We start from the raw sequence: 20918 nt of genomic DNA on the forward strand, positions 1-20918 counted from the left end.
TCAGCCTGGCATGTGGGGGACCCGGGTTCGATTCCCGGCCAGGGCACATAGGAGAAGCGCCCATTTGCTTCTCCACCCCCACCCCCTCCTTCCTCTCTGTCTCTCTCTTCCCCTCCCGCAGCCAAGGCTCCATTGGAGCAAAGATGGCCCGGGCGCTGGGGATGGCTCCTTGGCCTCTGCCCCAGGCGCTGGAGTGGCTCTGGTCACGGCAGAGCGACGCCCCGGAGGGGCAGAGCATTGCCCCTGGTGGGCGTGCTGGGTGGATCCCGGTCGGGCGCATGCGGGAGTCTGTCTCACTGTCTCTCCCCGTTTCCAGCTTCAGAAAAATAAAAAAAAAAAAAAAAAAAAAAAAAAAAAAGCAAAGCAGTTCTGATGTGGTTTCACTACTGGGTCTAAATCCTCTGCAGACGATACACCCCTAATAGCCCCCACCCCACTTCGGTGTGCCACTGTTCTAGACCATCTCATGCTGTTCAAGTATCACAGACATGCCTGTCCTGACCAAACACACAAGATCCTCAAAGGTCATCCTCTTTAGGGGGGATACTTCTGTGTCCCTCAGAGCACCTGTTAAAGAGTAAGGGCTCAAAAACTAGCTCTCCAACTGAATGTCACCCAAATACAACAGAGCTGTCATCTTCCCAGTCCTTTGGAGACCCATGTGGGCAGACTCATCCAGAGTAAGTCTTGGGGAATCTCTTTATTCTCTGGGAATCATCCTCTCTGAGATCATGGGAGTGAACAACATTGAGAAAGGAGACATGAGCCAGACAGGTGGCTTTCAGGAACGGATGGTAACTGTCCCCGGTCAGTGGGGTACTTTGGGGGCTGCTCAAGGGTGAGTGGCAGGAGCAGTGACATGAGCTCTCAACCTGCCACAGCAGCCTTGACTTTGCCAAGTGACCTAGATCACTGTACATCCTATATCCCTGCTTGAAACGGGGACAATCCTGTCTCTGTCTGCCAGGAAGGGAACACCCTTACCAGCCCCACTGTCTAGCTATGGCAATGGGGCACCGAGAAGGAAATGTTTCACGGCCGCAAAACTACCTAGCACAGAAGCACAGAGCTGGGCTCTCAACCCAGGTTCACCGACTCCCCAACTCATCCTCGGTGCAGCAGTGTTCCGACCCCTCACCTGTGGGCTCTGCGTCTGGCCCGGCCACACTGCTCCGCCTCAGTCGCTCACTGACCCGAAAATCTCCGCCACAGAGACACGAGGGCAGGGGTGGGGTGGGTCTCAGCTGGGCACGCCGTACACCTGAATCTCAGGGCCACCCATTAGCTCGGACTGATTTCCACCTTACAAGGGCCGTTAGGATTCGACAAGATCATATATAAAATGTGCCCAACAGTACTCGACAGACAAATGGCCCATCATCTTTCATTCCCCTCTCCCTTCAGGCATCTTTTGGGCAGGTGTTGTGGAAAGAGTCCAGAATAACAGCACTGATTAAAAAATCCTCGAGGGTTCCTGAGGCAGAACAGACCTTAAAGAGACACCGAAGCAGAGCACAAGGTAGACAGGAAGACAAAAGCATGACTTTGCTGTGGTGTATGTGAAAACTCATACTATCCTACTCACAGAAATGTTAGGCTAATAAGTGATACACATGCATGGACACAACTGTGCTACAGGGACTTGCTGAATTAATTCACATTAGTATGATTAGTACTTGAATATTCATAATTTACCCCCATGCTGCACAAGAACAGGTTTACTTTGAATACTTTGGCATCTCTGGCCAATCCTCCAAATGGCTATTTTCATTAACAAGGCATTAAGAAATGAACACAGGTTTGGCATAAGATGATATGAGTCTATCGGTAAATTAATTGCAAAGAGAAAATTCACATCTTTAGAAGGGAAGTTCTCTTTATAATTAAGCCATCACATGGAATGTCCCTGGCATCTCCCGTCCCATTGTCCAAGGAACAATTCAGGTGTGGGCATATGCTGAGTGCTACATAAAATCCCAAATGAGTATTTGCCAATAAATTCTGCAAAAGTCCTATGAATGGCAGCACAGAATACCTTTCCTATCTGGGACTATTTGCTGAGCTTAATTCAACATTCATAGAACGCTTTCGTATATTGAAGGAATTGAATTATAATTAAATGACCGCATGTACATTCAGCATGTGCTGCCAGTGGCTATTTCTGGGTATCTGGACATCACTGGATACAGTAAGAAGGATCTTTTCAGTCTGAAAAACAAGACCAAAAAGAGAAGACTCTGGATGCTACACTTGCAAAGACTGAAACGGTAAACCAAATAGATTATCTCTTACTCTGCAGACATTTATTCCTTCTGCATAACTAATATAAGGAAAAGCACCCAGCCTGACAGGGCGAGCCTGAAATGAGACCCTAGGAAGACTTCCTGGCGGCCCAGCTGTTCACATTTCCCCATACAGGAGAAGCGAGAGGGGGTTGGCCTCCTGTATCGGCCATCCTTTGCTCCACAGCCAGCCCTGGAAGCCCCGGAAGCCCGGGGAAGGACAGGTGACCAGCTGATCACTGGGAGTACAGCCAACCAAGAGTGTTACAGGAAGGAGTCTGGAACAAAGCATGTGAACATACACAGCAGGTCAATCATTCACCAGGTCAAAGACAGAACAAAAACACTGAGTCCCAGAGGACTTGAATGCTCACCTGGACAAACACCTGCCCCCATCCCCCATCACCACCAGGTGCCCTGGAAGTCAGCTCCATTCTAGCCCCTGTGCTCAGCACCTAAAGTACACCCTCCACTTCATCCTCGCTACACTTAAGACATGGTTACCTTTGTGCCCAACTCACAGACGAAGAAACTGAGGCTTGGACCAATTTAGCAAATTGGCTATGATCTCCTGGCCTTCAGCTAGTAACTGATCAGACCAAAAACCATTGGCCTCCAAATCCTCCACAGTCCTAATTACTACCCTATACCAAGGAAGAGGGGTAGGATGGAGACATGTCATATTTAGATCTGACAAATTTTGAAATCAAGGTAACTTAAAAAGTAACTATAAAAACTATGAAAAGAAAAGTTACATCTCAAACAATATTCTAAGCTAAGTCTCTGTATGTTTGAGGAGTTCAATTAGGCATCTTTTAAAAATCACGTCCCACTCTTTAGTTTTTGGTCATGTTGAATTTCCAGCTTAGCCTACATTATTCCCTTGGACTCCGGGTAAACGCACCTTACCTTTTCAACCTAAAGGTCAGTATTCATCTCAGAGTTTGAATCCCATGATAAAGCCAGTGTCTAAGGGGGAGAGGTCCAAGGCATAGAAACATTCCTTCAAACATAACACAAAAATATTAGCCTCTTCCTGTCTCGTGTGTTTTGGCTAATTATTAAAGGATATCATGCAGCAAAGTGAGAAGACGGTGTTTTGTTTGAGAGGAGGCATACTGTTTGGCAGGAATTTCTTTCTGAGAAATTTAAAAATGGATGGGATCTAAATCTTTGAACAGTCATGGTGTCAGCCCACAGTTCACACATCCACAGACCTGGGTTCAGGCTCTGGCATGGACACACCCAGGTTGTACTTATGACCGAGGACACCGAGGCTGGTCCACACCCTTCTCTCCCAACTGTACAAATGGGGAGGACACTGCATCTGTCCTACAGGCGGACACGGGGCTCGAGGAAACCACAGAGCCCTGCCAACTGAAAACAAAACTAATGGCAGTTGGGGAACCTTGCCAGTCCAGCACACCTCTGTCAATACTTCCTCGCCTCCTGACCACATGCTTAAACATGTGACTCAGGCTTTGGCCAATCAGAATAGCCCATTCCCCTGGCCAAGGAAAGGCATATGACTCAAACTGAGCCAGTCAGGTGCCTTCCTCGAATTTTTCCAACTGGAACTGGCAGAAAGACCCTCTTTCCTCTTTGAACAGGAGGCTGTAGGGAGGTAAGCGTGGAGCTACAGTCATGGTCCCTGAACAAAGACAATCTCCAGAGACAGGAGACAGGGAGGGAGAAAAGAGAGCCCTAAGGCCGGGAGCCGGTCCAGCCCCCGCCAGGGCCAGCAGCGCCTCCACTGTGCCTCAGGGGTGCTGATCCAAACCAGCCACCCATCGGGTGCTCTAGGTTTTTCTGTCAATTACTTTGATATGAGTTTTGTACTTTTAACCAAAAGATAATAGGTACAGTAGTTCATAGCTCATACAATCTAAACAGTAACCAAATCCTCAATAAAAATAAGTTCTTCCTAAGTGGATTCCTTATTTTTAAAAAATGAAAAGAGAAACAGTAGAGGAAGCAAACACTGCCATTATTTACACAGCATTTCTTAAAAGAAAGAAAAATCTATTTTCATTTACAATCGCCTTACTCATTTTGAGTGGACATTGTACACTGCTCACAAAAATTAGGGGGTATTTCAAAATGAATACAAAGCGATAAAAAAAAGCATTTGATTTGTCACTTGCTACTCAATCAGGATAACTGGGTTTGCATCTCATTTGCATGACAGAACAATTTCCTTTGACTTGTCCTTTGCTTTTCTGATGTTCTTGTTTATAAAAAAAAATCAAATGCTTCTTTTTTTTTTTATCGCTTCCTATTCATTTTGAAATATCCCCTAATTTTTGTGAGCAGTGTATTTGGCATCAAACTCTCTCACATATCCATACCCACTTTCAAGATTTGGTCCATAAGAGCTTAGGCTAAAAACAAACGGTTATTATTATTATTATTATTATTATTATTATTATTTTGATGAGCTGGCACTAAGTAGAGGGGAAGAACTAATTCTAATGCCCCAGGTCACCAGAGCTCTCACTGCAGGGTGCAGGGGGACAGAACAAAAACAAAGTATATTTACCAGGATTTGCAGTCACTCCAAGAAATCCTTCTGCCTTTTCAAAGGATTTTTTTTCCCCTCTGACAGGAAAATCTCCTTCCCATTATCTTCCTCTCAAGGATGAACTGATAAAAATAGAAAGGCACAGTGGATTCCGATTCTGGAATGATCTTCTGAAGCAAACGCCCAAGTCTGAGGTCAAACGGAAGCAAGAGCACGGGGTGCCCCAGATCTAACTGTGAGCCAGGGTGCGCCCACCCCAACCTGTGAAGGAATTACATGATGAGGTAGGGGACGCGCTTGTCCAAAGGCAGGGATGGAATTACAAACTGAAGACTGCTCAGGCCCGGTGGGCATCCACACACACAGAGAGCCCCTGGGGGGGGGGGGGGCGCCAGTTTCTCTGGACTAGGCTGACACCCAGACCTAGAAATTTAATCAGAACAAGGGAGAGTCGTTGACTTTAAACAGACTTGGCCTGTTGGGTGAAAGGTGGTATATCTCAAAAGAGAAATAAAATGATACTAACATTCCAGTGCTCTTAATCAAATTTGAGCTTAACGATAACCAATCACTTCAAGCTGTATGTAGTGTATTACATTTGAGTCCATTATACAACAAAGGGTAATTTTTATAAAACCCAACATTGATGTTTCAGATCAGATATGTAATCTATTCTTGGGGAAAGATAGTTTTGGAAAAAGAAGATAGGTACATTTATGGGTGAAAACAAGGCTCTACCAAGAAGAACCAAGTATATGGGACCCAATTTTTAAAATATATATATTTTTATAAATCCCTCCAAGGGGGAATACAACTTAAATCTTCATGTTGGCCCTTAATGCTATTTCTGAATACTAAAGAAACAGCTGAAGGATTTCACAGGTTTAAAAGAAAAAGAAGAATTTCATGTAGATAAACATAAAAGTATTTCTTTAAAATTTCCTCTAGATCTGATATTTATGAGAAAGCTGGATCAGGCAGGAAAATAAACCTATAAGTTACATTTTTTAAAATAATAAGACACCTTTCAGATCATTATTTTCACACATGCACTGACCCAATGTATATACAGACAAAGAAGTTCTAGATGGTCACCTATTCAAATCACTGCAGGCAGAGCCCAGACCCTCTTTCACAGCAAGGCTCTTCCCACCACACTTGGCTGATAATAGTGGCCAAAAAACGATTATGGAAAGAAAAAAGTCAGCAAGAAGGCAGCATCACCATCACCGAGAAGCCTAACGGAAACCAAGCAGAAAGCGTTCCTCTTTCTTGTACAGATCATGAAATACAGGGTACAGCCCAGCCCACGGACCTCAAGGAGGACTGACCCAAGCCAGGAAAGGTTCAGATGAGGATAACGAAGGTGAACACAGACACACTTCTGTATTAGACGATTCCTGCTTTTTTTTTCCTAAGTAACGGTCCATCTCAGAAGACATGGTTGATCAAAGATTTTTTTTTTTTTAACGTGAAGATATACAGGGGTAGGCAAACCTAGGTTTACAGTTGTGAGCACGGCAGAGTTAATAAAGCTATTGTAACAGTCATAACCTGCAGGTCTTTTTCCATACCAACAACTATAAACCTACTTTTGCCCCCTCTTGTATATTAAATGCATAAGTACCAGAACCAGGGGTGGAGGTCTGGGGAGACAGCTCCCCTTGAAGCCTGAAAAACAAGCACTCTTTCATGAAATATGTAGTAAACTTATAACAAAAAGGAATATGGTTCAGTTCAGACATCCATTAAATGCCTTTGGGTCACTACTGCGGTTGCAAATGAAACTAAAACCCAGGCATGTCTGCATGGGTCTTAGAGTCTGTCTGGCGTGGAAAGGCGTCCATCCACAGGGTCGGGCGGATGTGTGTGCGCACACGCTGCTGGGGGCAGTGATTTTCAGGGAGGACTTTTTGGGAAAAGGTGATACTGGGCCCAAGATCTGAAAAGGGGGAAGTCACCCAGACAATCAATGCAGACAGAAAATGGAGCAAAAAAATCCTAGGCGGAGGCCCAGCAGTGGCAAAGGCAAGGCGGGTGCAAGGGGTCTGCAGGAAGTTCAGGTTCGCAAGAAAATAAAGTTTCGGGAAAGGCACGAGGCAGGGAGGTGGGAAGGGGCTGAAGAAAGCTTAGATTTTGCCAGGTCATCACAAATGGCTGGTAGCCTGGGGCGTCGCTGTGGGGGAAGGCGGAGCATTGTGGAATGCTGCCTGGCTGAGTGCTGAGGAGTTCTCAGCCAGGACAAGCGACGCGCCTTCGGGAACACACTGTCTGACTCTGGGCACCGTGCGTATAATAGGGCCTGCCATGTTCCAAAGGCTGAGAACTCCAGCGCCAGCTGGTACCTCCAAATTTAGTCTTCCCACTGTTGTCTGGGACATGGAATCCACCCCGCCCCACCTCCTCTCAGGGAGGGTGTGAGAGGGCAGGAGGGTGGTGAGGTCCATGGAGATGGTAAACAGCAGAGACTGCATGTCAACACAGGTGAAGTAACCCGAGATGTATGTGTCCACCACCTTCCTTACCAAAACTTGGGTACACCACCATGAAATGGTGATAAGAGCTCACCTCTTGATACCTAACCTGTCATAAGCATAATCACATTTTCAGAGTCAGGGCTTGTCCCAAAGACAAGAGGGAGGCATTGGGTTTTTATCAAAAGGGACACAGCAGATTTGGGTTTGAAGGGCAGGAGGAAAGTCACCCCGTAATAACATGGAAGGTGGTTGGAAGGGATGCGAGCCAGGTGGGAGACGCCAGGCAGGAGACCAGGGAAGAACCACGAGGGAATCGCAGGCTGCCAGGGTCTCCCAGCCAATAGTCTCCCAGACTGTGGCCGCTAGCTCAGCACCCACGGGAGCCGGGAAGCTACTGGAAGTGAGGACCACAAGTCCGAGGGGTACCAGAAAGCAAGCCACCCCCAGTGTCACCGGGCACTGGGAACTCCGTGCCAGCCAGCTGTTGCCACATGGGAATGTAATGTTCCAGGTCTTCTGACTTTCAGGAGAAGCTATAAATCCAAGTGACATCTTAATATTTCTAAATATAACTCAATGTTTATATACTCTGTCCAGGCCAACAAGACATCTGCCAGCTGGAGGTGGCACACTGGCCACCATTCTGCCAGTTCCGGACTCTAAGGCAGGGCAGGGCCAACGTGACTACAGCGGAGGTGTCCAGGACTTTGCAGCATGGAGAAGCAATATGACTGGGCAGCTGTCTGGAGGCGGGAGCGCTGGAACAGTCCAGCGAACAGTCCAGCATCACCGCGAGGTTCCTGCTCCGCACCTTGGTGAAGGGTGGAGTCACCACCACAATAGTTGTTAAAAATAACAGATCCATCAAAAACAGTTCAGACAAGTTTTGGCTAAGGATGAAACAGGTTCTGGGGTAGATGGTGAGAAATGACACCAGTTTTGGACTTTTATGGTAGTTTTGTTTTGTTTTGGGTTTTTTGTTTTGTTTTTGTTTGTTTTTTTGTCTAAAGTGCATGGATAAGCCCACCAGCTTATTTATATAGGTAACTAGCTGGGGACACCAATTTGGGACTCACTTTGTATGTGGTGACAGTTGGAGCTGTGAGCACATGGTCACCCACTGTCGACACAGAGCAGACGAGGAGTAAGAACAGAGCCCCGGGTCACCCCAAGAGGCAGAGGAGATGCCAGAGCGGCGGGAGGAAGAGCAGGAAGAGGCGGCAGGAGGAGGCGGCCACCAGAGAAGGCAGAGCGCTCCAGAAAGGAAGAAAGAACGCACCAGAAAGGAAGAAAGAACGCACCAGAAAGGAAGAAAGAACGCACCAGAAAGGAAGGAAGAACGCACCAGAAAGGAAGGAAGAACGCACCAGAAAGGAAGGAGAGATGCACGTCTAATTCCACGCCGAGGTCTGGAGAGCACCCGCAGGTTGAATCGCTCAGGAATCGTGGGGTCTTCTATTCTGGGGAGCTTTGAGCCAACTTGCAGAGAACTCGGAAGGAAGGGGTGGCCGGGGAAGTGTGCAGTTGTTTCAGAAGCCCGGGAGACACGACGGTAGCTGGAGATGAGGTCAGGATGCAGGGATAAGGGAGGTGAGGGGATTTTAAAAATACTATTAAAAGAGAAAAGGGTTCACAGGGAGACATTAGGCACTGCCCCAGGGAGGCCTTCTCTTTAACCTTCTCTAAGTTTCCCGCTCCAACTTGATGTTTTCCTATTACTCAACCTTACTCATGTTCTATCATCATACGTTTTTATCCCAGCACAGTTCGGTTTGCTGTTGGTTTCTTCCCACAAGAACAACAATTTGGAGAGAGCAGGGACCCTCTATGTGGAGTCCCTAATTTGTCACACATTAAGGTCTGGACACAGCAGATGCTTAAGAAGATCTCTTGGATGACTGGATAAATTCGGAAATATCTATGAGAGGGAAATGGGGTAGGACATGGAGAGAATTTAATCCCGTGGCCTCTACTTACACGCTAGAGCGGGCCGCGAAGTCACCTGCTACATGGGGAGGAGGCAGGGGTGAGTTTCCCTGTGTTGAAGAAGAGTTGTGATGGGAGGGCCAGTTAGCAACCTGGAAGGGTGGTTCAGAGACGCTGAAATGCAGAAGTTTCTGATTTCACAAGTTGATCATCTGTGGGCAAGGGCAAGATTTGGATGTAGAGGACTCAGTAGTTAGAATGGGCGTAGGTCCTTGGATTTGAGACTGTCAAGGATGGAAAGCATTCCCCAACAGGGACCGGGACTAGAGGAGAAATATAGCCCAGGAGCCAAAGTCCACCGTGCTCTGGGAGAAGGGCTGGATGGAAGAGGAAGCCACATGGAAGAGCAGCCAGGACCTGGCTAAGTCACTACCGCATTTCCAAACTCTGCCACTTCAGTCTGATTAGTATTTAATCCCTTAAGTCTGGAACTGAAAATTAACATCATTTGGAGACTGAGTCATATGTGAAGTTCATGGGAGGCAGCAATATTTTTGTACAGACATTTTTTTAATTCTTTTTCTTTCTTTCTTTCTTTCTTTTTTTTTTTGTATTTTTCTGAAGCTAGAAATGGGGAGAGACAGTCAGACAGACTCCCGCATGCGCCTGACCAGGATCCACCCGGCATGCCCACCAGGGGGCGATGCTCTGCCCCTCCAGGGCGTCGCTCTGTTGCGACCAGAGCCACTCTAGCGCCTGGGGCAGAGGCCAAGGAGCCATCCCCAGCGCCCGGGCCATCTTTGCTCTAATGGAGCCTCAGCTGTGGGAGGGGAAGAGAGAGACAGAGAGGAAAGAGAGGGGGAGGGGTGGAGAAGCAGATGGGCGCTTCTCCTGTGTGCCCTGGCCGGGAATCGAACCCGGGACTTCTGCACGCCAGGCTGACGCTCTACCACTGAGCCAACCGGCCAGGGCCCAGGATTTTTTTTTTTAAGTGAGAGAAAAGGAGATAGAGATTCCTGCATGTGATTGACCAGGTTCCACCCAGCAACACCGCCTGGAACCGATGCTCAAGTACTGAGCTATTTTTAGTGCCTGAGGCGTACGCTCAAACCAATCAAACCACTGGCTGCAGCAGGAGAAGAGAGAAAGAAAGGGAGAGAGGGAGAAGGAGAAGGGGAGAAGCAGATGGTTGCTTCTCTTGTGTGGCCTGACCAGCAATTGAACCCAGGACACACCCATATGCCAAGTGACCGGCCAAGGCAGATTCATTTTTTTTTTTTTCTTTCATTTTTCTGAAGCTGGAAACAGGGAGAGACAGTCAGACAGACTCCCGCATGCGCCCGACAGGGATCCACCCGGCACGCCCACCAGGGGCGAGGCTCTGCCCACCAGGGGGCGATGCTCTGCCCATCCTGGGCGTCGCCATGTTGCGACCAGAGCCACTCTAGCGCCTGAGGCAGAGGCCACAGAGCCATCCCCAGCGCCCGGGCCATCTTTGCTCCAGTGGAGCCTTGGCTGCGGGAGGGGAAGAGAGAGACAGAGAGGAAAGCGCGGCGGAGGGGTGGAGAAGCAAATGGGCGCTTCTCCTGTGTGCCCTGGCCGGGAATCGAACCCGGGTCCTCCGCACGCTAGGCCGACGCTCTACCGCTGAGCCAACCGGCCAGGGCCAAGGCAGATTCATTTTTAAAGAATAAAAGATAAATGACATCTTAATGACCTTCAATAATTGCCCTGCACTGTACAATATTTTCAAACATTATTTTAACAGAGAATCAAAACTTAAGGGTTGAAAGAGACCTCAAATTATTCAGACTATCACCCACGTTTGAATAGCTACAGAAAATTTTTGCTGAAACGCTGCAAACAGCACGTAATTACTGATTCCGACATGCAGACAGCCTTGAAAGTATCTTTGATTTTGGAAGTGCTCTTTAGATAGCCAAATTAGCAATGCTGACATTTTTTTTCAGTTATCTGTATTTAACTTTTGACATAAATCTCCAAAGAAACAAATTATCACGTAAATTGTTCCTGAACACTTCAGAGAAGTAAACTGTTTCCTGGCTTAAAAGAGGAAGTCAAACCTTCAAACACCTTTTTATGTCGATGCTAAATATAAGAACGTTCCCTGCAAAGTACACAGCAGCACTGGAGCTTTCTCAAGAGACACACAGGCTTATGTGACGTTTACTAAAACATTAAAACCTTCCAGAGCATCTTCCTCAATACCTAAGGTAGAGTTCAGTCTTATGTAATCGGCGCCTTCCCTCCCCAATCAGTTTGCAGGCAAATAGCCAGTTCTGTCCAGAATTTCTGAGTACCTTACCTGTAGTCACTAACCAGCACCGCAATTTCCACTGGTACATTCGATGAAAATAGCAAAGACCTACTCCATAGGGTTAAAACGGGTGCCAGAGGCCAATTGAAAGGCTCTCTCCCAAACCACTGGTCACCTCACCTGGCTCAGGCAGTGGGAACAATAAGTCTAAGTCCGTTTGTCGTTCCCTGCAGGGCGACGCACAGGCAAAGCACGGGGCAGGGGACGTCCGCGAGTACCTGGGTACCTCAGGTTCAGGGTGACGGGCGCCGGCTGGGATGGAACGGCAGCCACCGCGCGTTCCCCGGGACTCCCAGCTGCGGGCACACCTGGGCGCCCCAGCGGCACGGCCCGTCCTCGTCCTGCGCGGGTCCTGCCCGGGTTCCGGGGCACAGGGGCCGGGGCGCGCACGCAGCAGTCTGAGGGCGGCTGAGAAAGTTGCTCCACCTCGACGTCGCCGCCTCCGGGGCGCCGCTCGCCCCGCAGCCGCCCGGCCCGACGAAAGGTCGCGGCGGGGAGCCGGCGGCGCGCGGAGGGACCGTCCCCGGCGCAGGGCAGCGCCGGCCGCTCCCCTCCCGGCCCGGGCGCCCGGGATCGGCCGGGGCGCGCAGCCCGTACTCACCGCCCCACGCTGGCGATCCCCAGTCGGCGGCCGCGGAGGGCAGCGCGGTCCGAACCGCAGCCGGGTGGCGGCGTGGGGGGAGGCGGAGGCCGGAGAGCGGCGTTGGCGGCGGCGAGGAGGAGGGTCAGAGAAGGAAGAGGCGGTGGCGTCCGCAGCCTCGCGTCGCTGGAGCAGCCCGTGCGCCCCAGAGCGCTAGCCAGTGGCCGCCTCGGCGGGGGCTTTATCGCCGCCTGCCGGGCCCCCGCCCCTTCCTGCCGCCCCCGCCCCGCCCCGCCCCGCCTTCCCGCCGCCTCCTTTGTGTGCCAGCGGGCCGCAGCGTCCCCGCGCCGGGACGCCGGGCGCCCCCGCTCTGGCCGCCGCCTCGCGGATGCCGCCCCCCAGGGGTCCCGGCAGCGGGGCTGCGCCCGGAAAGCGCCGGGAGACGCGGCGACCCCGAGGTGCGGCGCTAGCCGGGGCCGAGCTGCACGTGGGTCGCTGGGGTCCGAGTGTGGGTGGGAGGAGAAGGGACCCTAGGGCTCGTGGCGCGTCCCTGAGACGCAGGGCGAGTCGTCTTGGCTATCCCCTGGGAGAGACAGGGGAGCGCCCCGGGACAGTGCCCATCGATCAGTCCGGGTGATGGGGATAACGGTGCCAGGTCACTGCCGGGAAGGGGCAGATCACTCCTCAAGGCGCTTCACAGGGTGCCCAGAGCCGACTTCTCCGGCCTCCGGGACACGGGAGGGGCAGCTGGTTACCGTAGGCGGAAGGCAGAGGGGAATTCAGAAAACTGGATTTCTGGCTGCGGTGACAGCACGAGGAACCCGCAGAGTGCTGGGAATCCAGCCCTTCCCAACCGCTAACTACAGCGGAGGGGACCGGACCTTGTGCGCAACAGCGAGGCGTAGACCCCTGGGACTGGCGACAAATTACCGTCCAGCTCCCAGCTGCATTCCCCAGATCTCCGGTCTTCGGTCCTCCTTTGCATCAACTTAGGTTTGTGGGGACCCAACTTAGTGACATAATTTATGTTGCTCTTAGTGCAGAACCCTAGCAGCAGGCCCAGGGCCCCAGCTGTGAGAAAGAAATGTGGTACATCTCAGACACAGCCTTGAGCTGAGGCTTCAGCCACTGATTAGAGCAACTCGGAATCTACAACTGGCGCGTGGGCGAGCACGCTAGACAGTGTGTGCCTGTGTTGGGGTGAGAAAGTCGCTTTTAAGTGTAAAATCTGGGCTAGCCTAAGGGGATTCACAGCCTCTCTAAGAGCTGTGGGCGGTGTGACCCTTAAAAAGGAAGCAGTCCACAAAAAGACAACTTGTTTCATTATTTATATCCAATTAAGAGCAGAATTTAAATACTTGTAAATACTTTTTTCTTGTTTTCTCTGTCTGAAATGCCACCACCACCCCTCCCACCCCCATCCCCGTGATCTCAGGATCTTCTCGCTGTCTCCTTAGACTTCAGGTCTCAAGTGAAATGTCACCTACTCTAGTAACCCTTACCTGACCGCTTGAGCTAAAGCCACTTCCTTCCTCCTACCACCTACTGCTTACTTCATAGACCTCATCATGGTTAGGTTGGCTTTTTTCACTTGTTTCTTGGCTAGTTTTCTCCTACCCTTCCTCACGTGAATATATACTCCCAGAAAGCAAGGAAGAAAAACCAGTTCAGCATGGTTTCCAATTCACCCAGTCCCTAGTGCCTCAAGCCACTACTACAGACGTAGTACAATAGTTGCTCAAGAAATGACAGCTGAAGGTTGGTGAATGAGTAAGTGCCTAGTGGCTACTGACATGGTCAGTGCTGATCCCGGGACAGGGCACTGGCACTGGGAAGAAGTGGGATGGAGGGGAGGGGGTTCGAGGAGGAGAAAAAGTCCGGAGGTGAGTATGAGCTTGTTGTGTTTGAGAAGCTGGGATCAATAGCCTCTTCCACAGGGAAGGACGTCATTCAAGGGACTAGTGGAGAAACAAACTAGGACCAAGAAGTGTGGGTGAAGCCAAGTTATAAAAGCCAGCCTGATTCCCCACGTCCATTTCTGTCTCAATCCCTTGTTTTAATAAAAAAATTGTATTGAGATAACTGGAGGTTCACAGGCAGTTAGAAAAAATAACACAGAAGAGTTCTGTTGTAAACTTTGCCCAGATTTTCCCCATTGGTAACATTTTGGAAAAAAACATTGTATAACGTCACAATCAGGATACTAACATTGCTACATTGACACATTATCATTGACGCATTATCCCAAACACTTTGTTATTTGCAATTTTAAGTCTTTAGTAACATTACTCTAAATTTTAAAGAAGTAAAGTTACTCATTGAAAGAAATGCACAAATATTATTTTAAAGGTTTTCCGTCTCTTGTTTTACTGGAACCAACGTTTTTTATTTTTGGGTTTGTTTTTTTTTTAAGTTCTATTTTACTGATTAGGGTGTGTTTAGGTTCCGGATTCTTTATATGTAAAAGAGCATCAGAAGTGTTTGGGACTTACCTCTTTTGTTTACATTTTAATGGTTTACTGCCACTCACTTCCCTGTCCTATCCAGTCCTGTCGAAGGAACATTTTGAGCAATACTGTACATGACTTGTCAATTCTGAAATCAGACAGGATGCAGTGGTAACTAATATGCTCAACCACGCCCAACCACTAATGTGCCTTTCTCTCTCCTCGGACGTTGGATGGGACTGCCAATGAGTGTCGCCCAAAGGAAATGATTCAAGACAAAGACTCATTCTGCCAGCGGTATATGCCAGGAATACCAACTATGCTTATTACAGAGTGGGCAAGGCTGGTGTTGGTCAGCCTTCCTGATGCCAATCAGAGGATACAGAAGCAATCTCTCAAGCTTTCGAGTGACAGTCACCAGGCACTTCGACACCCATCAGAAGGGGACTGCCCCAAAGAAGCTGTGTTCCTACCTCCGCTGGTGCCCAGGAAGAGCTGTTTACCTAGTGTTTGACCTTCTTTGAAATCTCTTTCTCATAGATGTGCATTTTCCATCAGCATTTGCCTCGCCTCTCTACCTTGGTCCTGCTCGAGAAATCCGACTCATGAAAGCCTCCTACCTGCTTCTTTCTTTGCAACTTTACATTCACTGCAGAATTTCATTTTGTCCTTCAATTGTGTGGCTTGCCTTAATCTTTGGAGAGAGCTTCAAATTGTTTATTCCCTGAAAAAGTAAAAAAAAAAAAAAAAGGTGACCTGGAGTGTAGCCAGCCCCAGCCAGTCTCTGAGTTGGGCTTTGTGTCCATGAGCCACAGTGGGGAGAAACGCAAGAAATGCCCAAACAGAATAAAACAAATGATCTATTTAGTCTCGTTTCCTCTGTTGGAAGAGGTCCAGTGTTGAGTGCTTTGGAAGAAGATGAAAATCCCCCCACCCCACTCCCCTGCTCCCCCATACCCCTAACAATATGACCTTGTATTTCAGTGAAAACTCTCCTTAGCTTCCAATGGGTAATGGTGTTTTGTCTGGAAGAGTGACTGATGTCTTGATAATTAGATAATAATAGTTGCTCCTCTCCTGTCGAACCCCCACTGAAAACACATTACCCCACAAGACAACTTGTTACACAACATTATAGATGCAAATGCTGTTATGTAAGATTGTTTCGGCCGGGGGAAAGGAGGCTGGCTATAACAGTTCACTTATACAATTAGTTTCTGGGACTGTTGCATCGCTCTGATTTTTTTTTTTAAAGCTTATAAAAGGCATTTGTCTTTTTATTTCCCTTTTAAGTTGGCTTTCAAACAAACCCAATTTCCTCTTTCTGTAACTTCTGAAACACTAAACCAGAGCATCAATTCACACTCTCCCATTTTCGTCACTACTTTTCACCAAGAGCTTCAGAGAGACGACATTACTAAGTGCTGAGCGGAGTATTCTTTTCAGCTTATACCATTTATTGGGCCGAATGGGATAGGAAACCCTGAGGGTCACTGTGATACTGACCCCTTCAAACAACAGCCTGACTCTTCTTCCTCTCACAGCCGAACAAAAGGTGCTGCCTCCCTGCTTCCGTACAGGTCTCTGCCCCGTCTCCTTACCTGCCCCACTGCCTGCACCTCTCGCAACCGTCCTTCTCCATCAAAGCTCTGTTACCAATAACTTCCCACACCAGCCCCAGCGGTTTTTCATCGTTCTTTCCCACCCCGACCCCTGGGCGGCATTTAACTCTGCTGTTTTGCCCATCTTTGGAAACTTCTTTGCCTGTTATCCCGTTCCTTGCCCAGCCTTTATTTCTTGCTCATCCAATCCACCTTCTCCATACCTGGTGCTGCACACCTGCCTGCCGGCTGCTGGGTCTCTCTCCTCCTCACTCTCTCCCCGCGGAGGGAACGCCGGTTGGTTTGTGGCCACTAGTATCTCTTCCCCTCTCTTGCTAGCTGCATCTGGCTTGCTTTGGAGAACCACTTCTCCTGCTCTCTGTGCTTCTCTGTCAAAAATGGGAGCCAAGGTGTCTTTACTCTCTCTAGCCACCAAGCTAACCGCATCGCCTCCCAGGACTTGGAATCCTGAAGGAAGTGAGGAAAGTCATTGCAGCTGACTCATCCCAGCCTGATGAGATTGTGAATGCTTCCCGTCTGAGCTCCCAGAACCACCATGGTCCCTGCCCCTTCTAAGTAGAGATCCACAGGGGGCTCCTTTGCGCCTTTCCTACTTGTAGCTACATTCAGTATCTGTTGCTGGCAACCAAGGACCCCTATTTGATGCACTTAGGTGTGTGTAACTTGGCTTAGTTCTGGGGCAATTCCAAACCTGGGTCTACAGATGGTCTTGACCACTGTCTCAAGTTCCCACTCACATATCGTCAAAGGCTGGAAGAAACTTCCACTTAACACCCTATCATCACCTCCCATGTGACAAGGCTAAAACCAGTTTATTCTCATCATTCCCAAAGCAGTTTTTCCTCCTGCACCCCCTAAGTGTCTTGCAGGGATGACCACCATCTCGGTCACCAAAGCCAGAAAAATGGGGATAAATTATGATCCCTCCCCTTCCCTTGATTCATCCCATATCCAGCCATTCCCTGAGAGAATCCCTTTCCCATATCCCTCTTAGTCACCCCTTTCCTACTATTTTTCAGACTAGTTCATACCCTTATCATTTCCTACCTCGACCACTCCAATAGCATCCTTCGTAGCCTCTGGGCTCTCAGAGGCTGCCCGCCCCTGCCAGCATAATCTTTACAAAGTGCTGCAGCAATCAGGCCACTACCTGCTTAAAATAGCTCCAGGTTTGTCACTGAGGTCCAAATTCCTTGGCTTAGGCAATCTTCTGTAGAGGTCATGGTCACACGCTCTCAAGTTAGGCTGCCTGTGTTCAAATTCTAGTCTCACCACTACGCAGTTTTTCCCCAAGTAATGTAACCTCTGGGCCTCAGTTTCCTTATCTGTAAAATGGAAGATAATAATTATATATAAGTTACTCATAGGGTTATGTGAGAATTAAGTATTCAATCCATAAAAGGGGGTTAACTGAGATTCACATAGTAAGTGCTCAATAAAAATGTATTACAATCTAACTCTAATCCGCCTTGTTAGCCTTATTTCCTTATTCATTTCTGATACGTTACTAAAGGTTTTATCAATCAGAATCACTGATAATGTTCAAATTATTCTCTCTGTTCTGAATACCCATCTCTCACTCTGCCTGTATCAGTAATTTAAGCTTGAAGTGCAAACTATCCCAATCGTAATGGTTTCAAGTAACCACTTTGTTTGGTGTGAGTCTGTAGGTTGTCCAGGCAGGGCTCCGCCGGGCGGTTCTCTGCTTGGCCCACGCTGTCTGATCTCACTGGTGCAGCTGCGGGATTCAAGATGGCCTCAGTCCTGTGCAGCCCCTCAGCTGGATGCTGCCCCTCACTCTTCTCACGCCTCCAGCATTTCCACCTCGTGGGCCTTTCCTTCTTGTTGTATTTTAAACTGAAAGGCTTCTCTCTACATGGGTTTTCCAGCAGTATTCATACTTCTCTATGTGATGGCTCAAGAAAATAGGAGAGTGAAAACAGAAATTAAGTTACAGAACCTCTTAAGGAGTAGCCGTGGTTTGGGCACAATGTCACTTTTGCTGTCACTTTCCGGTTAGTCACGGGGTTATCTCAGATTCAGGTAGGAGAAACAGACTCTATTTGTTTTTTGTTTGTTTGTTTGTTTGTTTTTAAATGAGAAGCAGGGAGGCAGAGAGACTGACTCCCACATGCGCTCAGACTGGGATCCACACGGTAAACCCCCTACAGGGCAATGTGCTGCCCATCTGGGGTTGCTGTTTTGTTGCTCAGCAACCAAGACATTTCAGCATCTGAGGTGAGGCCATGGAACCATCCTCAGTGCCCGGGGCCAACTTTCTCGAACCATTCAAGCCATGGTTGTGGGAAGGAGAGAGAGAGAGAGGGAAAGGAGAGGGGTGAAGAAGCAGATGGCCGCTTCTCTTGTGTGCCCTGACCGGGAATTAAACCTGGAACTTTCATACACAAGGCCAACGATCTACTGCTGAGCCAACTGGCCAGGGCCAACTCTACCTTTTGACAAGAGATACTGCAATCACCTTGGACTGCCATAACAAGATATCACAGACTGGGTGGCTTACACAACAGGCATTTATTGTCTCATAGCTTTGGAGGCTAGAAATCTAAGCTGAGTATACCATCAGGGTTGGTATCTGGTGGGGCCCCTTTCTGAGAACACAGGATGAGAGAGAGAGAGAGAGAAAGAGAGAGAGAGAGATTGAGAGAGATTTCTCTAGTGTCTCTTCTTATAAGGATGCCAGCTTTATTGGGTTATAAGACCATCTTCCTGACCTCATTTAACCTTAATTAACTCCTTTAAAGCCCTATCTTTAAATATAGTCACATTGGGGGTTGGAACTTCAACATATGAATTTTGAGGGGACACAGTTCAGTCTATAACAAGAAGAGTGGGAAAAATCACATCGGAAACGGGCATGCTGGATGGAAGCAATGGCTGCGCCCACTTTTGGAGACAATCTGTCACCCCTTTCTGCCACTGAAATAAGGTTCTTCCGTCACAGTGTCCCCCTCAGTCGGGCCAGCATTGCTGTCTCTTCCCTCCGCGCTCCTGTAGCCCTAAGTATGGGTTGCTTATTTTACATGACCACATCCGGTCTTGCATCTAAGTATTTGGTTTAGACTCTGACCTCAAGGAAGTGGCCATATATTTTTTTAATATATCCTAAAATGTTCGCACAGTACCTTACACAGAAAAGGCCTAATAAATGTTGGTTAAATGAATTAAAAAATGCAATTAATTTTACTGCTCTAAAATGTGGTAGCTACTCACAGATGAAGCTAGGTTTGATGCCTGGGCAGACTTTCTGCTTTGCTGTTTCTTTCATGTCCTCTGTCCTCCCCTCTTGCAGCTCTCTGCATTGCTGAATGTTGGAGGAACTCAGAAGACTGGGCACTGGGGGCCAGGTGACCTGGTTCCTGTCCCATTTCTGCCACCTTTTAATTTTTGACCATGGGCACATCATTGATTTCTCTGGACCTCAGTTTCTCAAGTCTAAAAGGAGAAAAAGAGTATCTTTTCTAAGATTGTTGCAAGAAGGCAAAGCACTTCGTCAAGTCCGAAGAGCTGCACAGATATTATTACCTGTATGAGTCAGCTTGAGTTGCCATAACAAAATACCATAGCCTGGGCGGCTTCAATGATAGAAATTTATTTCCTCACAAGCCTGGAGGCTGGTAGTCCAAGATCGAGCTGCCGTCATGGTCAGTTTCTGGGGAGGCTCTCCCCTTGGGTTGTGGAGGGCTGTCTTCTGACCCTGTGCTCACCGTGACCTCTCCTTTGCAAGCATTTGTTGCGGGAGAAAGTGCTCTGATGTCTCTCCTTATAAGAACACTAATTCTATAAGATCGGGGCCCCATCCTCATGATCTCATTTCATCTGAATTACTTTCATAAACTCCCCATCTCCAAATTCTGTCCCAGTAGGAGTCAGGGCTACAACAGATGAATTTGGGGAGACACAAACATTCAGTTCATGGTATTTCTATTGATAATTCTGAAGCACACAGTCAATTTCACTGGTCTGGCTTGGTTTGTTGATTCTCTTTCATACCAACCCTTCTGCTGCCCCTCCTATGGTGCCTGCCACATTGTAGAAATTAGTAAATGATAGCATTTATGATAGTTACTCACAATCCCCACTGACAGATGTTAGTGGAGGAGCAAATGAAGACAAACGTTCCGAGATTTTTGGTTCTAAATAGAAGAAAAGGTTTTGTTTTCATGACTTCTTAACTTCGTAGCAGGTTAGAAAGCTTTCTGAGAACTATGTCGGGTTGTCTCCAAATTCTCAGGAAGATACCCCCACTCAAAAATCGTCCAAGCTTACCCAGGCCACAGAGTGAGAAAAACCATCTTATAAACTCTCAAGAAGGACTTCTCAGTTAAACAACAACAACAACAACAAAAACAACGTTGTTAAAACTGGCAGGCTGCCCAGCGCGCTCTGCGTCTGGTCACCGGGCAGGAGCTGCCGTGTGCCACGTGGTGCCTAAGTACAGGGCATTTCCCGGCGTTCCAGGTCACCAGTGTCTTCAACGTGGGGAAGGACCCTGCGTTCCACTTCCCTCATCTGCTTCCACTTACCACCTCTTCTTACACAACATCTAATGAGGATAATGATACCCCCATCTTTATAAGACCCCAAGAGAAGACTGGTTTTTATTAAAGGGTAAAAATCAGCGATGAAGCTCTCTCTGACACGGTGACCTAGTGTCACTCATTAGCGCTACTTCTGTACATACCCCAGAGAGTCCTCTTCAACCCT

At 48.4% G+C, this 20918-nt stretch overlaps 1 protein-coding gene across 2 annotated transcripts in view; it reads right to left on the minus strand.

Annotated features, from left to right (window-relative positions):
- The window catches only part of SERPINE2 (serpin family E member 2), a 60223-nt gene extending 47869 nt beyond the window's left edge, over positions 1-12354 (minus strand). The window contains exon 1 of one of the 2 annotated variants that reach the window (XM_066345753.1): positions 12146-12354. The gene's annotated coding sequence lies outside the window, so the exon portion shown is untranslated. Of the gene's footprint in view, positions 1-11762; positions 12090-12145 lie in introns of those variants that run through there. The other variant, XM_066345752.1, reaches the window with a different exon arrangement.
- Between the last annotated feature and the right edge of the window lie 8564 nt (positions 12355-20918).

The sequence above is a fragment of the Saccopteryx leptura genome, chromosome 7 (genome assembly GCF_036850995.1).
Source record: "Saccopteryx leptura isolate mSacLep1 chromosome 7, mSacLep1_pri_phased_curated, whole genome shotgun sequence".
Classification (NCBI taxonomy): domain Eukaryota; kingdom Metazoa; phylum Chordata; class Mammalia; order Chiroptera; family Emballonuridae; genus Saccopteryx; species Saccopteryx leptura.